The 15377-nt window shown below is 37.9% G+C and overlaps 1 long non-coding RNA gene across 1 annotated transcript in view; it reads right to left on the bottom strand.

Annotated features, from left to right (window-relative positions):
• LOC133100051 (uncharacterized) overlaps positions 1–7630 on the bottom strand; it is a 47639-nt gene extending 40009 nt beyond the window's left edge. The window contains exons 1-2 of the long non-coding RNA XR_009702381.1: positions 7472–7630; positions 229–329 (exon numbers count right to left, since the gene is read on the bottom strand). This is a non-coding gene — a long non-coding RNA (uncharacterized LOC133100051). The remainder of the gene's footprint in view (positions 1–228; positions 330–7471) is intronic.
• Positions 7631–15377: the final 7747 nt, after the last annotated feature.

The following is a 15377-nucleotide window of genomic DNA, read 5'->3' as shown; positions in this document are numbered from 1 at the left end:
AATTGACATTGTGTCAGCTGAAGGTGTACAACAGGATGATTTGATATAAGTGTGTGTTGTGACCACAATAAAGTTAGTGCCTTTAATACAAGAGAAAACCAAAACAGGAAGGTTTGGTGACCTATCTGATCTATCTGTGGGCCCCCATCTATGGACGGTGGCTAAGTTCAAAAGCAACCCCCCACAGCTGCTCAGGTCAAAAATGACCATGAAACTAAACCCTCTCACCTGATCCCAGCACGTTTCTGCCCTGTCCTTTCTTCTTTCTCCCTTCCCAGGGAGCAGGATCTGGGAGGCTATGGTCTTGAGCAGAGCATCAAGGCTCAACCCTAGAAATGAGAAATGTAACTCATTGACAAAAATTGCTGTGAACTCTTAGTATATTTAAGAACTTGAAGGAAGCCGGGAAAAGTGCAGGCAACCCCAGCTTGCCTTCCAGCTCACGCTGTCTTGCTGACAGAGAGTGCCTGATACCCTGTAAGGGACACACAACTGCTTTCACGATTCCGAAATTGCCCAGAGAGTGAGAGACTTTTAAAAAATCTATTCCTAGTTTAAAAACAAAAACCTTTTCCTCCTTTGTGTTAGGATTTTATACATTTTTTTTTCTTAATCTCTTCTGTAGGATCTAAGCAAATAAAATGTGACATTAACAAAAACCCATTATCGTTTTCTGTAACTAATACATAAATATCTTACAATCCTACTTCCTTTTTTACTTTTTTTTTTTTTTGGCCATGCCATGAGGCATGCAGGATCTTAGTTCCCTGACCAGGGATCAAACCCATGCCCCCTGCAGTGGAAGTGCAGTGTCCTAACCACTGGACTGCCAGGGAATTCCCTACTTTTTCTTTTTCACTTTTTATTTCTGATGCTCACTTTTCAAAAATAGCTTGCCAAAGTGAATTTAGGAGCTGAATGCAAGACTTATGTCTTTGTCTTCCTATTTTCATTGTCCTCCTTTGCAGTCTAGTCTATAATATACTCACACATCCAAACCAAAAGAAAACACACTTTTGTTTACATAGGATAATTACTGAGCTGATGTTATCACTGATTTATAAACGCACATTTAGAGATTTGTAAAAATGCAGTTTAGCAGGTTCAGAGTCTAATTGACTAAATAGTTCTTATTTCTAAAAAGGGCAGAATTGGAGGATTTTGTGCTTAAAATAGAAAAAAAAAAATTCAGCAAAAGAACTTTATGATCCTGGTAGTATAGAAGTTAAATGCCAGAAAGAAGACCAAAGGACACAGTGAAATCTTCATCTCTAGAAGAACAAAGCTAACATGGAAATTTATTCCTAAATGAAATCAGGTCCCTTTTTGCTTTAAGGTTATATAATTTTGTAACACTGTCACTCACTCTGTGTGCTGGAGTTTGTTATCTTATGTTTTACCAAATAAGACTGCCTTTAAACAATAGAAAATTCTTACTTTAATGAAATCTAAAATGATTCATTGTCAAATCAAAGAAAGGAGAAAATGTCTCTACCAAAGATAAATGTAGCCAATTCTATAATTTTTCCTAAAGCAATATGGTTTTACACATTTTCTCTGTTTACAGTTTACCAGTCACATGTGAACCTTGCAAATTTTATCAAATGTATGTTTGTTAAACAAATGAATTGTTGTTTCAGACAAGTAGAGAAAGACTTCTAAGCCTCAGACTTTTGATAAATGGCAGAAGCCCATGTAACTGTTGAGGACCAGTCTGACAGGAACAGGCAACGATAACACACAGAACAATGAAGGTCCATTATCTCAGTGTTCACAGAAGAATGGCTTGGCACCTAGCCAGGTGTATAATAAGTCTATTTTAGTGTTTATCATACAAACCAATGGATTTTTCCAAAGAATAGTAAATTAGGTGTGGCTCTTTTCTTTCTTTTTTTAAAAAGAGGATTTCCTGACAATCTGTCTAGAAGTTATGATAATATCTTTGCATATTTTCATAAAATGGTACATCATGCACCTATGATAAACAATGGGACTTTGGTATCAGCTTTTTGAGTCTGGGTGTTTGGGGAATTTTAGTTTCAATGGTTCTCTCTTGACTATGTTAGTCTACATCAAGGCTGACTTTACCTGAGTCTAAATCCCTTAAAATATGTGACTTGTGATGCCCCATTGCAATAAATAAGGAGAATCGATTTGCTTATACTGCAGCCTGGTCTCCACACAATCAAGAGGAGAGCGAAGCAAACCCAGGCATCACCTGCAACGTATAATTCTAGGGTCACACATGTGTTTTTGAAACCAAATATCTGTATTTATTAGCACATTGGAGTAACTGCTGAGTAATTAACTTTCCTCATTGTCACAACATATGGAACTAAAATTTAAGTTGTTGACTGTGAAAAGAAAACCTCAACCTCAAATCACTTAACGTTCTATTTATTATTAAAGCTGCCATAAAGAAGTCAAAAATTTGATTTTTAATATTAATGAGATAATTCTTCTTTTTTTAAATTGGAGATACTATAAATCCATTGCAAATTTTATAAATAATATTAAACATGACTCACTCTTGTGTGTATTTGGTGAAAATTTTAAAATTAATATTAAAGTAATTGCTCAAACTTCAAATAATGCTCAAAATGTTTAAAACTCCAACATCATTAACAAAACTCTCAGCAAAATATGAATAGAAAGGAACTCCCTCAATCTTATAAAGGGCAACTATGAAAAACCTACAGCTAACATCATATATAATAGTAAATATTGAATGCTTTTCCCCTAACTTTGGGAGTGAGGCAAGGATATCTGTTCTTACTACTTCTGTTCAAGATTGTACTGAAGGTCTTTGGCTGTGCAATAAAGCCAAAACAAGAAATAAAAGGCACATTGGGGCTTCCCTGGTGGCGCAGTGGTTGAGAATCTGCCTGCCAATGCAGGGGACACGGGTTCGAGCCCTGGTCTGGGAAGATCCCACATGCCGCGGAGCAACTAGGCCCGTGAGCCACAACTACTGAGCCTGCGCGTCTGGAGCCTGTGCTCCGCAACAAGAGAGGCCGCGATAGGGAGAGGCCCGCGCACCGCGATGAAGAGTGGCCCCCGCTTGCCGCAACTAGAGAAAGCCCTCGCACAGAAACGAAGACCCAACACAGCCATAAATAAATAAATAAATAAATAATTAAAAAAAAAAAAAAAAAAAGGCACATTGATTGGAAAGGAAGAAGTAAAGCTGTTTTTATTTGCAGGAAACACGATCACCTATAGGAAATCCTACAGAATTACAAAAAAGCCACTAGAACTAATTATTGAATGTAGTAATATTGTAGGATACAAGACCAATATAAAAATCAATTATATTGCTACATTCTAGTGAAGAACAATCTCATCTTGAAATTTATAAAAGTGGGCTTCCCTGGTGGCGCAGTGGTTAAGAATCTACCTGCCGATGCAGGGAACACAGGTTCGAGCCCTGGTCCGGGAAGATCCCACATGCCTCAGAGCAACTAAGCCTATGCACCACAACTACTGAGCCTGTGCTCTAGAGCCTGTGCTCTAGAGCCTGTGCTCCGCAACAAGAGAAGCCACCGCAGTGAGAAGCCCACGCACTGCAACGAAGAGTAGCCCCAGCTCACTGCAATTAGAGAAAGTCTGCGTGCAGCAACAAAGACCCAATGCAGCAAAAAATAAATAAATAAAATAAATAAATTTATTTTGAAAAAAAAGAAATTTATAAAATCAATACCATTTATAATAGCACCAAAAAATATTTAGGAATAAATTTGACCAAACATGTTAAGACCTATACATTGAAAAGTATAAGACATTTCTGAGACTTAAATTAATGGAGACGTGCAGTGCGTTCCTAAATTGGAAGACTCAGTATTGTTAAAATATCAATTCTTCCCAAACTGATCTGTAGAGTCAGTGAAATTCCAATCAAAATATTAGCATTATTTTTTCTATAGTAATTCATAAACAGATTCTAAAATTTGTATGAAAATGCAACATACCTGGAATAGTCAAAACAATTTTAAAAACAAAGAATAAGGTTGATAGATATACACTACCTGGTTTCAAAATTACTATAAATCTACAACAATCAAAATTGTGAGGAATTGTCATAAAACAGACATTTAGGTCAATGTAATGAAAGAGAGAGTCCAGAAATAGATTCAACTGGTTTTCCACAAGGGTACCAAGGCAATTTAATGAGGAAGGGAAAATCTTTTCAATAAATAGTACTAAAAAAATAACCCCTAAAATGAACCTCAAAACCTACTTCACATCATGTGCAAAAATTAACTTGAAATGTGTTACAGACCTAAATATAAATGTTAAAACTATAATAGTTCTAGAAGAAAACATAGGAGAAAAATCTTAATGACATTTAGTTTGTTAAAGAGCTCTTAAATATGACACAAAAAGCATGAACCGGAAAAGAAAAAATTTAGTAAATGGACTTCTTCAAAATAAAAAGCTTTTGCTCTTTAGACACTGCTATGAAAATGAAACAGCAGGCCACAGACTGGGAGAAAATCGTTGCAAAACTTTTATCATGCATGGGACTTTAGAATTTTAAAATATCTCATAAACCAATCAAATGGAAACCTTTGTTAAAAATGGGCAAAATAATTGAATAGACACTTTAGCATAGAAACTATATGAGTGACGAGCACATGAAAAGCTCATCATGAGTCATTAGAGAAACACAAATTAAAATCACAATGCAGTATCACTATACATCCACTAAAATGGCTAAAATTAAAAAGACTGACAATATCAAATGTTGGTGAAAATATAAAGCAACTGGAATTCTCATACACTGCTGGTGGAAATGTGAAGTGGTGCTGCCACTTTGAAACCAGTTTGGCAGTTTCTTAAAAAGTTATACATATACCTACAATTTGACCCAATCATTCCACTCCTGGGTATTTACTCAAGAGAAATGAAAATATATTCCATATAAAACTTATACACAAATGTTTATGGCAGCTTTATCTGTAACAGCTCCAAACTGGAAACAACTCAAATGTTCATCAACAATTGAATGGAAAAACAAATTACAGTACATCCATACAATGAAATACTATTCAATAATGAAAAGCAACAAACCATTGATACATGCAATGGCATGAATAAATCTCAAAATAATTATTCTAAGGTGAAAGAAACACGACCAAAAAAAAAAAATACACACTGAATGATTCCTTTTATATAAACTTCTAGGAAATGCAAACTAATCTATAGCAACAAAGATCTGATTCAGTGGTTGCCTGGGTCTGGGTTGGGAAAAGAGAGGAATGGATGGAAAAAAGGGCACATGAAACTTTTTGGGATGGTATGTATTCATTATCTGGGCTGTGGTGATGGTGATGGATTGTGAGGCTCAATATGTCAAAACTCATCAAATTTTATACATTAAATGTGTGCAATTTATTGTACGGAAAGTATAGCTCAATAAAGCTGGGGGGAAAATGCTTTGTAAACATTGCTCTTTTTACCCCTTTGTTTGTGAATTATGTAATGTTAGCAATCCAAGCGCATGTGCTTGACCCAACATTTCAAAATTCATACTTAAAGTCTTTGTTATATTTACGTAGTTAAGCTAAAGTTATATTTAAGTGTCTAAACATAGTTTAATAACATTTTATTACTAAAAGTTACTTCAGAAAATGTGGAAAATAGAAAAAAATATTAAATATATTTCTGACCACTCAGGAATAACAGCTGTTATTTTGTTTTCAGACTTTTTCATGCATATATGAAAATAATATTTTTTTTAAAAATTGGGATTATGGGGCTTCCCTGGTGCCGCAGTGGTTAAGAACCTGCCTGCCAATGCAGGGGACACGGGTTCGAGCCCTGGTCCGGGAGGATCCCACATGCCGCGGAGCAGCTGAGTCCGTGCGCCACAACTACTGAGCTTGCACTCTAAAAACCGCGAGCCACTACTGAGCCCGTGCGCCTAGAGCGTGTGCTCTGCAGCAGGAGAAGCCACTGCAATGAGAGGCCCGTGCACTGCAACGAAGAGTGGCCCCCGCTCGCCACAACTGGAGAAAGCCTGTGTGCAGCAACGAAGACCCAATGCAGCCAAAAATAAATAAATGAATAAATTTATTAAAAAAAAATTGGGATTATGTTATACGTAATGTTTTGTATCTTGAATTTAATTTAACATTACATTAAAAGCATTTTACATGTAATTATATAATTTCCAAAAATGCAATTTTTCTATTGTATAATAAATGTTACGTTGTATGGATATACCATGATTTATTTAACTTTTCTTGTATAGGGACATTTAGGTTGTTCTCAAATTTGCACTAATTTATATAATGCTATGTTGAACATCTTTGTATATGTGTGTGTTAAACGGTGTCCTTATTTTTAAGTATAGATTCTTAGAAATGGATTAATGATCAAAGTGCATGAATATTTTTAGGACTCCTGACCCATAGTGCCAAACTGTTTTTCAGTAATATTGTACCAACTCACATCCCACTGGAGTATATAAAAGTATATGAAAGAGCTGATCTTACAATATTCTCCAAAGTATTGAATCTTACAGAGCTTTTAAATTTTAACACTATCCGCCCCCTACCCATTGTCTAAGGAAACAAGGAAATTCCTTCAAGGAAATTATTATTTTGATATGACATCCTACTTAAAAGACATGAGTCAGTTTTGCAGAAAAGTAAAAACTAAAGCATTACATTTATGAGACAAGTAGTGTCAAATTCATCAACACTACATTGCATTGTAACTCATATATCTATAGTTTCTGATTCTGATACACAAACAAGTAAAAATTTAAGGCATAATTTGTGAAATGATAAGTTGATTTTTCTTTTTCTTAATGTTTTATTATTTTCCAGCAGAGAATGGTCACTTGGCGAGAAGTAACAATTACTTAGCTATAGATATCAAGTATAAATTTTATGGATTATGAATATGAATATAGACTATGAATAGGTAAAGCCATGAAGAGTCATTCTAGGATCTACAATCTAGATATATTTCCTGTTTTTTTTTTAAACTGTGTTATATCAGGAAGAAAACTAAGACAAAGATCAAGTGCTAGGGCGTTTTCATTTTTGTGCATTCTATAGAATGCTGAGTCTTTTGAGTCTTTGACAGCTCTGACCTTCACCCAAGTGATTGTCCTTGCTGGTCCAGCACTCAGCAAATGGTGTAGGCTCAGTCTGTGGTGCTGGTGGGCAAGCACTACAGAGAGAATCCAGGCTGGGCCAAGGTCCATGGGTCCAGTGTCAGTTTTTGGTGGCGTATTCAGAAAGAAAAATGGTAAAGAAGCAGACAAAAAGTTATACTATTTGAGGCCAAAGAATGACTAAATATACTATGAATGAGGTCTACAGAAACCTGCTTAAAGAAATTATCTAAAACGTGATTTAAAAGTAAATAATGTGTATATTCATTAGAAATTGCAGTATGTTATAAAAATGTGTTGAAATGATGAAGGGTAGTATTGAAATGATAGGTGCAAGTAACTTACCCCTGCTGCCTTTCATGGTGCTTGGTGTTTGCAGGTTCTTTACAAAAGTTTGCTGGATGAACAAATGATTGTTATCTTGGAGTCAAGAAAAAAGATGGAGAATAAAACAGCAATAAAGGAGATTGACACCTTGGGTTTGGATGTTATGCTCAGAATAGTCCTAGATGATTTTCTGTGTGAAGAATGAAGAGATGAACGTGAAGATGAGCAGTCTGAATTTTCTTTGAAGTTTAAATAAATCACACTTGAGCCTTTGTCAACCTTATCCACCCCCTCAGTATTTCTGTTCTTTTCCATACAGATTTATAGAGGAGATTTGGTTGAGTGGAAAGAATGATGTCTTCCTTAGCCAAGGAAGGAGGCCTCAGAGGCTCCAGTGCTGAGGGTAGATAAGAGATCAAGGAACTGGATTGTCTAGATCCAATTTTTACCAAAATGTGGGGCCAGAAAACAGAAGAAATCTTAGACAGTCTGACCTAGTTAGGTTTACATTCTAAGGAAAAATGAGTGAGTAGTATAACTATCAAGTTTTAAGGCTGCTTATAAGTTTGAAATTTCTCTGTGATGCTATTTTAACCACCTCCCCCCCAAATGTTTTTCTTCTTTTGAAAGCTGTAAAACTCCTTAGAAACACTTTCCTGAGTCATTTGCTGGCATATAGACAAGGAAGGGAGGAAATAAACAATGATATTGTTTTCAGAGTCAAAGAGGGAAGAAAATTCAGGCTGGGGAATGAGGGATGATGCCAAAAGAAAGCTAGGGTCAGACTTGGATCATCTGGGAGAAAAGGATGAATAAAGGGCCAGGCCTGGCAAGGAGACATGTCCTCAGGAATTATCACTAGCAGGGAACTTTGCTACAAAAGGCACTGCTAGTTTCTGGGTAGGAATAGATGGATGTACTCTACAGCACAGAAGAAAAAAACATTAGTTTCTTTTTTCTATCAGATACTGACATGTGTTTTAAGATCATGAAGTTTCCTTTCCTGAAAATATCTTCTTTTAATCCCACGCTGATTTTGCAACTTTCTCATTATTAATGCCCTGCCTCAGAGAAGCCCTGCCTCAGGAGATCACCCAAATAAGCCTTGGGTGATTTCCTGAGTATAAATCCTGACCCCACCAATTACTAGCTATGTTAATATGTCCATTCATTTCCTCATATAGAAAATTAAGAGCAAAAAAAAAAAATAGTAAAAGAAAAAGAATAATACTTTCCATCTGGGTTTGTTGTGAGAATTCAATGAAATAGTACATACAAACCTCTTAGCAGACTACCTGGTCTAGAGCAGGTGGTTGCTAAATGTTATTGTTGTTACAAATTCAGTTGTATAAGTATCTCATTTTGGGGCATATGTACCAGGGGCTTACTGGCTTTGTCAGTGAGACGTTAACCCCAATTTAAAGTAGTGCGGCAGAGAGACTGTTGGATATTTGTTGCATCAGGTGCCCCTTGAGATCTGTCAGCCTCACTTGTCTCCAGGGTTTCGACTTCTTGTTTGGCCCCAGCTGCTGCTGCAGTACCAGCTCTGCATGTACTCTGACTTCATGCAGATGCCGTGTGATGGTGACTCCCCTCCTGCCCATGCACACACATACTGACTCTCTTGCTGAAGCTCCACTATTGATGCTGAAGCATGAGATGCCATGGGACCCATACAGCACCCAGGCAAACAGCTGGAATTGCAAGGAGGTTAATACCTGATGGGGTGAATCTCAGATGACAGGAGATAGGAACCGGAGGTTGAATTTCTCCTTCTTTCTCACCTGGACAAACCGTTCTGAGATGTGGTCATTCACACTCCTCTCTGAGGGCTACCATATAAGATCAAGTGGTTAGTTGTGCTTGATACAAAGTGATGGCAAATTCAATAAAGACTTTGACATTGGCTCTCCCTCCTTCCCTGCCTCACTCACCCTCTTTTCACTCCTTCTCTCCTGGCTTTGTCCTCCATGGTAAATGGGAGCCCATTCACTTTGTCTCAGCCTCTGCTTTCTGGGGAACCCATGTTAAGATACTTATCATATCCATTGTTACTTCCTTTATAGAAGATAGTATTTTTAATTTGTAGCTAAATACATGGTTGCCCAGAGTAAACCCTGTAGTATGCAACTTCTCTTGCAGCTATACTTGGTCATATGACTAAGTTCTGACCAATGAATATTATTATTTATATATAAATATAATAATAATAACATATATTACATTATAATAATATGTAATGTATATAATAAGATCTAATAAGATGCACACACGCATACACTTTGGAAAATGCCTTTGAAAGAATGGGAGCGGCTTTCTCCTTTCCTCCTGGCTTTAATGTAAATACGATGGCTGGAGCTGGGGCAGCCATCTTTTGCCATGAGTTGGAAGACACATGTTGAAGATGGTGGAGCATGAAGATAACAAGGCTGGGGTTGGGGCTCCTGGTGATTGGGCAGACACCACATCAGCTTTAGAATGCCTACCTGGATATCATTTTAAGAGAGAAGTTTCTATCTTTTCAAAACCACTGTTATTTGGGGCTTTTAGTCAGTTTCTGCTGAGCTTAATCCTAACTGGTCCAGTAGAAAATTGACTTTCTTTGGAATAAAAAAAAGAAAAAGGAAGAAAAAATAGCATCAAGTGTCACTTTATATTCCTTACATGGCAGCACTGGATACAAAGGCCAAAATTTTTACCATTACATTATACTACCTCTTGCAAATTTAGATTATATAAGCCAGATATCCAGTGACCCGATCACCTTTGAGTTACCAGAATGTTGACATTCCAGACTAACATAAAACAAATAAAATGCTACCCATTCAGAAACCTGGCCTGTCAATGCTTCTCATCTACATGAATACATGGCATTAATTACGATAGTACTTACTGTGGGTCAGGCCCTGTGCTAAGCTCTCTAGTTAGAAAACCTAAGAAATAGCACTCTATGAAGGATATGTTTGAGAAAGAACCCTAGTCTGGGATTTTAGTCGGGAAGCTGGCCAGTATCCTGGATTAAGACAGTGGTAGGTAGCAGAGTTAGATAGGAGGAGTGGGCTAGAAGACTCTTTAAGAGATAATGTTAGTAAGACTTGATGACTGATGGAATGTGGGGGTTGAATGAATTCAGGATTATTCTCAGGCTTCTATGATGGATGTCTCATTGGAAGATGGTTTCACAAATTGAGATGAACATATACAGAAGGAGGAAGAGGAAAAGAGGGAGGAGGAGGGGGAAGGGAAAAGGGAAAAGGAAGTTTAATGAAGAAGATGATGGGTTCAGCTCTGGGCATGTTGAGTTTGAGAGATTCCTGAGTACCAAGTAGAGACGTTAAGCAGGAAATGAATATATAAGCCTGGGAAAAGGGCTTAGCTAGAGTACTTTTCAAATTATTTTGTAATTTTCTGCTTTGACATTACTCCTTCCAGTAGACTGACTTTCTTGGGGGCAAAGTAGTCTTGTTAATCTTGGGTTCCCAGCACCTAGAACAGAGGCTGCAGCATAGCCAATGCTCAATAAATGTTTGTTCAGTGATTGAGAGACAGATTAAATAAATGAATGAATGAATTTCAATCTATCAAAAAAGGGACATGTTTTTTTCATCTCAAGTTGAAACTCCAGTATACATTCCAATGGAAACATGATTACAAACCTCAGTTGGTTGCACATTACTGTGGGTCCAGCTACATTATGTTGTTTTTTTTTTTTAAATAAATTTATTTATTTATTTATTTATTTATTGACTGCATTGGGTCTTCATTGCTGTGCGCGGTCTTTCTCTAGTTGCATTGAGCGGGGGCTACTCTTTGTTGCGGTGCGCTGGCTTCTCATTGCAGTGGCTTCTCTTGTTGTGGAGCACAGGCTCTAGGCGTGCGGGCTTCAGTAGTTGTGGCACGTGGGCTCATTAGTTGTGGCTCGCAGGCTCTAGAGCGCAGGCTCAGTAGTTGTGGCACACGGGCTTAGTTGCTCCGCGGCATGTGGGATCTTCCCAGACCAGGGCTTGAACCCGTGTCCCCTGCACTGGCAGACGGATTCTTAACCACTGCGCCACCAGGGAAGTCCCCTACATTATGTTTTAATAAGCTTCTGCAGACTAGCCTCAGAATTGAACCACCCTTCAAAATCATTTCCACGGGGGTGGGGTGGGGGACATTTTTCAAATTCCAAATTAGTTACACCATACTTTTGAACCAAATGTCCTTCACTTGTTGGGAATGTCGTTCTGTTATGTTTCCCATGAAGAACTTACATAATGCCCTGTACCTGCACCCTGGAAGCCATCATGTTTACCCTACAACTGAGAGTCGGTCAGAGTGTCGAGTGGTCACTACCTCAACGCTTCAGTGCCACCCTAGGCACCCATTTTTGGAATCAGGTCACTACAATGCCTATAGAAGGAGTCTTGAGGAAGGGAACAGAGGCATAACGCAGTGACTTGAAAAGAACTCCAGAGACTAATAATTGGACTAGATCAAGGACTTAAGTGGATTTGCAGAGGGCCTAGAGTTTGTCCCTTTTCTTCACACATAGTTATCAGTAACAGCTAGATATTTATCAGCAATAGCCAACTCTGATTCAGACAGTCCCTCCAACTTTTCTGTAATCATTACACTTATATTGTATGTTAGCTTCTTGTGTAAAAAAAGCATTCATACATTCAATTACTAACTTAATAAATCCCATACTGTGTAAAGCAATTTATAGTACAAGTTGTGTTTTAGTTATTTTAAGTAATGGTTGTTGTATGGCTCACTCAACGTTCTCAGAGAAACAGAACCGATAGGTTATATAGAGATATGTGTAAGAGGAGTTTTTTGTTTTTTTTTTTAATAGGAATTGGCTCACATGTGATTATGGAGATGAAGAAGTCCCACGATCTGCCACCTACAAGCTGGAGAGCCAGGAAGCCCAGTGTTGTAATATGGTCTGAGTCTGAAGGCCTGGGGACCAGGGGACTGCTGGCAGAAGTCCCAGAATCTAAAGGCCTGAGAACCAGGAGCTCCAACATCCAAGAGCAGGAGAAGATGCATCTCCAGCTAAATAAAAAAAAAAAAAAGAGAGAGAGAGAGAGTTCACCCTTCTCTCACCTTTTTGTTCTATTTGGACCCCCAATGGATTGGATGATTCACCTACATTGGTGAGGGCAGATCTCTTCACTCAGTCTCTCCAATCAAATGTTAACCTCTTCCAGAAACACGCTCAGAGACACACCTAGAAACAAGTTTTTACCAGCTATCTAGACTTCAAGTTAACACATAAAATTAACCATCACAGTTGTATTTCAGGAAATAAGTGGCAAAGTCACAAAGTAAACAAGTCTACATGACAGCTTTGTCATTATAATACAGTAACTATGCCTAGATATTGTATACCACTAGTGTTGCCAAAAACAATATTTGAAGAATGTCAATGATTTTCTTTGCACTTAATAAATGTATTATATTGGTACTTAGAGTTGAATACATCAAATTGAGAGCAGCAGGTGTTGTAAATAACATTAAAATTGGAGTCAGGAAACCTGGATTTTAGTCCCACACTAACTTCTTGGGTGATTTCATTCATTCATTCAACAAATATTTCTTGGCCACCTTATAATGTTCTGGACATCGTGCTAAGTGCTAGGATACAAGAGTAAGAAGAAATTGACATCGTATCTACATTTTTAGACTGGTAGTTTAAGAGGACAGACGTCAATTTTGAAAAAAATCTATGTGTTAACAATGTACCTGCTATTAAATACTGTGAAGAAAAGTTACGTGGAGATTGGACCAGGGTAGTAGGGTGGTCAGTACAGGCTTGATTGTGATTGACATCTAAAAGATGGTTAGGTGTCAACTAGGTGAATGGGGCAGAAGGAACTGCGTATGCAAAGTCCCAGTACCCTGGGTGGGACATCAGGTGTATTCTAGGAATTATAGGCCAGAGTGGCTTGAGCTCAGAGAACAAGTGCAAACCAATGACCGGCAATAGGAATCAACAAATGAGTGTGGGGTAGGCAGGGGCAGGGAGATGGGAAGAAATGAGATAATCATAATTTTTTCAACAAATTAACTCTGGATTCAGTACTGAGAACTAATTGTAGGAGGCACAAGTAGACGTGAGAAGACCAGTTAGGGGGCTACTGCTGGAGTCCAGAAGAGATAACTGTTGTGTGACCCGGTTGGGAGTGGGATAGATATAAAAAGGTGGACAGACACAAGAGGAGGTAAAAGCAACAGGAGTAAATAGTAACAGGCTGGGTATGAAGGAGGTGAAGGAAAGTGTTAGGATGGCTCCTGCATTTCTAGCTGAGATAGGGAATAATGGAAGCACACCAGACTTGAGCAAGACAAACTCTGCAGATCTTAATTTCTGTTTCTGCAAAATAAGAGGCAAACTTTAAAGTCCTGTCCAGTTCTATTGTAAAATTGTGTGATTGTGTTATGTAATTCAATCATTTTTTGAAAATAAGGAGTGGCCTAATTAGAGTAGAAATTCCTTATAGGTAAATGCATTAGTTATCTGTTGTTACATTAAAAAAATTATCCCAAACTTCAGTGACTTAAAACAACAGACATTATCTCACAATTTCTGTGGGTCAGAGATTCAGGAGCAGCTTAGCTGGTGGTTCTTGCTCAGGGTCTCTCAGGTGGTGGCATTCAGAATGTTGGTAGTAGCTACAGTCATCTGAAGGCTTGACTGGGGCTCGAAGATTCATCTGCTCCCACAGTGGCTCACTCACAGGGCTGTAAGCAGAAGCCCTTACTTCCTCATGGGATTCTGGCAGGAGGCTCCATTTCTCACCACATGGGCCTCTCCATAAGGCTGCTTGAGTGTCCTCATGACATGGTGTCTGGTTTGCCCCAAAGCAAGTGATCCCACAGAGAACCAGCCAGAAGGAAGCTGCAGTGCCTTTTATAATGTAGTCTTGGAAGTCACATGCCGTCAATTCCACTTTATTCTTTTGTTAGAAGCAAGTCACTAAGTCCAGCCCACATTCCTGGGAAGGGAAATTAGGCCCCATCTCTTGATGGGTATCAAATAATTTGTGGTTATATTTGAAAACTACCACAGAAAAGTTTAAATCTTGACACTTTGCAAAGTGCTGGGTACCTTTCCTTGACAGTAAATAACACTGTTGTATAGGATTAAATTAAAATAAAACTACTGTGTTATAAACTAGAAAAGAGCTGCCTAGAATACTCAATGCTAAGTTCAGGGCAAATATTTATCATTTATTTATTTATAGCTCTGTAATGAGGCAAGGAAAGTCTAACAATGTACAAAGCTTAATGGGTCATAAACTAATGGATATTTGAGTCAAAAATTGTGAAATATCATGGTAAGTGATCCTCCATGTAAATGCTTTATGTTGTAAAATACATAATGAATTCTAGAAATTACACATTGTTATGTATGAGAATCAAATATTTTATATGTGAATCACAGTCAGAACTGAAGGATTTTAGAGCTTGAAGAAAGCTTACAGATGGTCTGTCTAATCCAGCTCCCTTATTTAGTAGATGAGAAAACTGAGTCCATTAAAAAAAAAGAAAAAAGAAAAAAAGAAAAAGATGTTCCTAGAGTCTCACATAGTCAGTGGCAGGAAGCCACTGCTGATGGGATGGATGGCCATTTCACAGTAATACCAGGGAGGGGATTTAGTGCTTTTTGAGCTCCTTGTCTAGTTCTGAAAATCTACAATGCCTTAAAACAATCTCTGGGACAGGCCCAAAAGGTGTATGTAACATTCTCCCTCTTTTAACATTGTTTGCAAGTAAATTACAGACTAGTCCATTGGCTCTTTCAAGGTCACTTAGCAACCTGTTGGTAGAAATTGGGAATAAAGCCAAGGTTATAGATTTCCTCACTTGGACCCTTTCCACTCCATTTATTACTTACCTCTGAAATGTTATTGCTGTTTATCATGAACTAAATTGG

The sequence above is a fragment of the Eubalaena glacialis genome, chromosome 10, assembly GCF_028564815.1.
Source record: "Eubalaena glacialis isolate mEubGla1 chromosome 10, mEubGla1.1.hap2.+ XY, whole genome shotgun sequence".
In the NCBI taxonomy this organism is placed as follows: Eukaryota; Metazoa; Chordata; class Mammalia; order Artiodactyla; family Balaenidae; genus Eubalaena; species Eubalaena glacialis.
The sequence above is the reverse complement of the archived record's forward strand: the minus strand, read 5'-3'. Positions and strand labels throughout refer to the sequence as shown.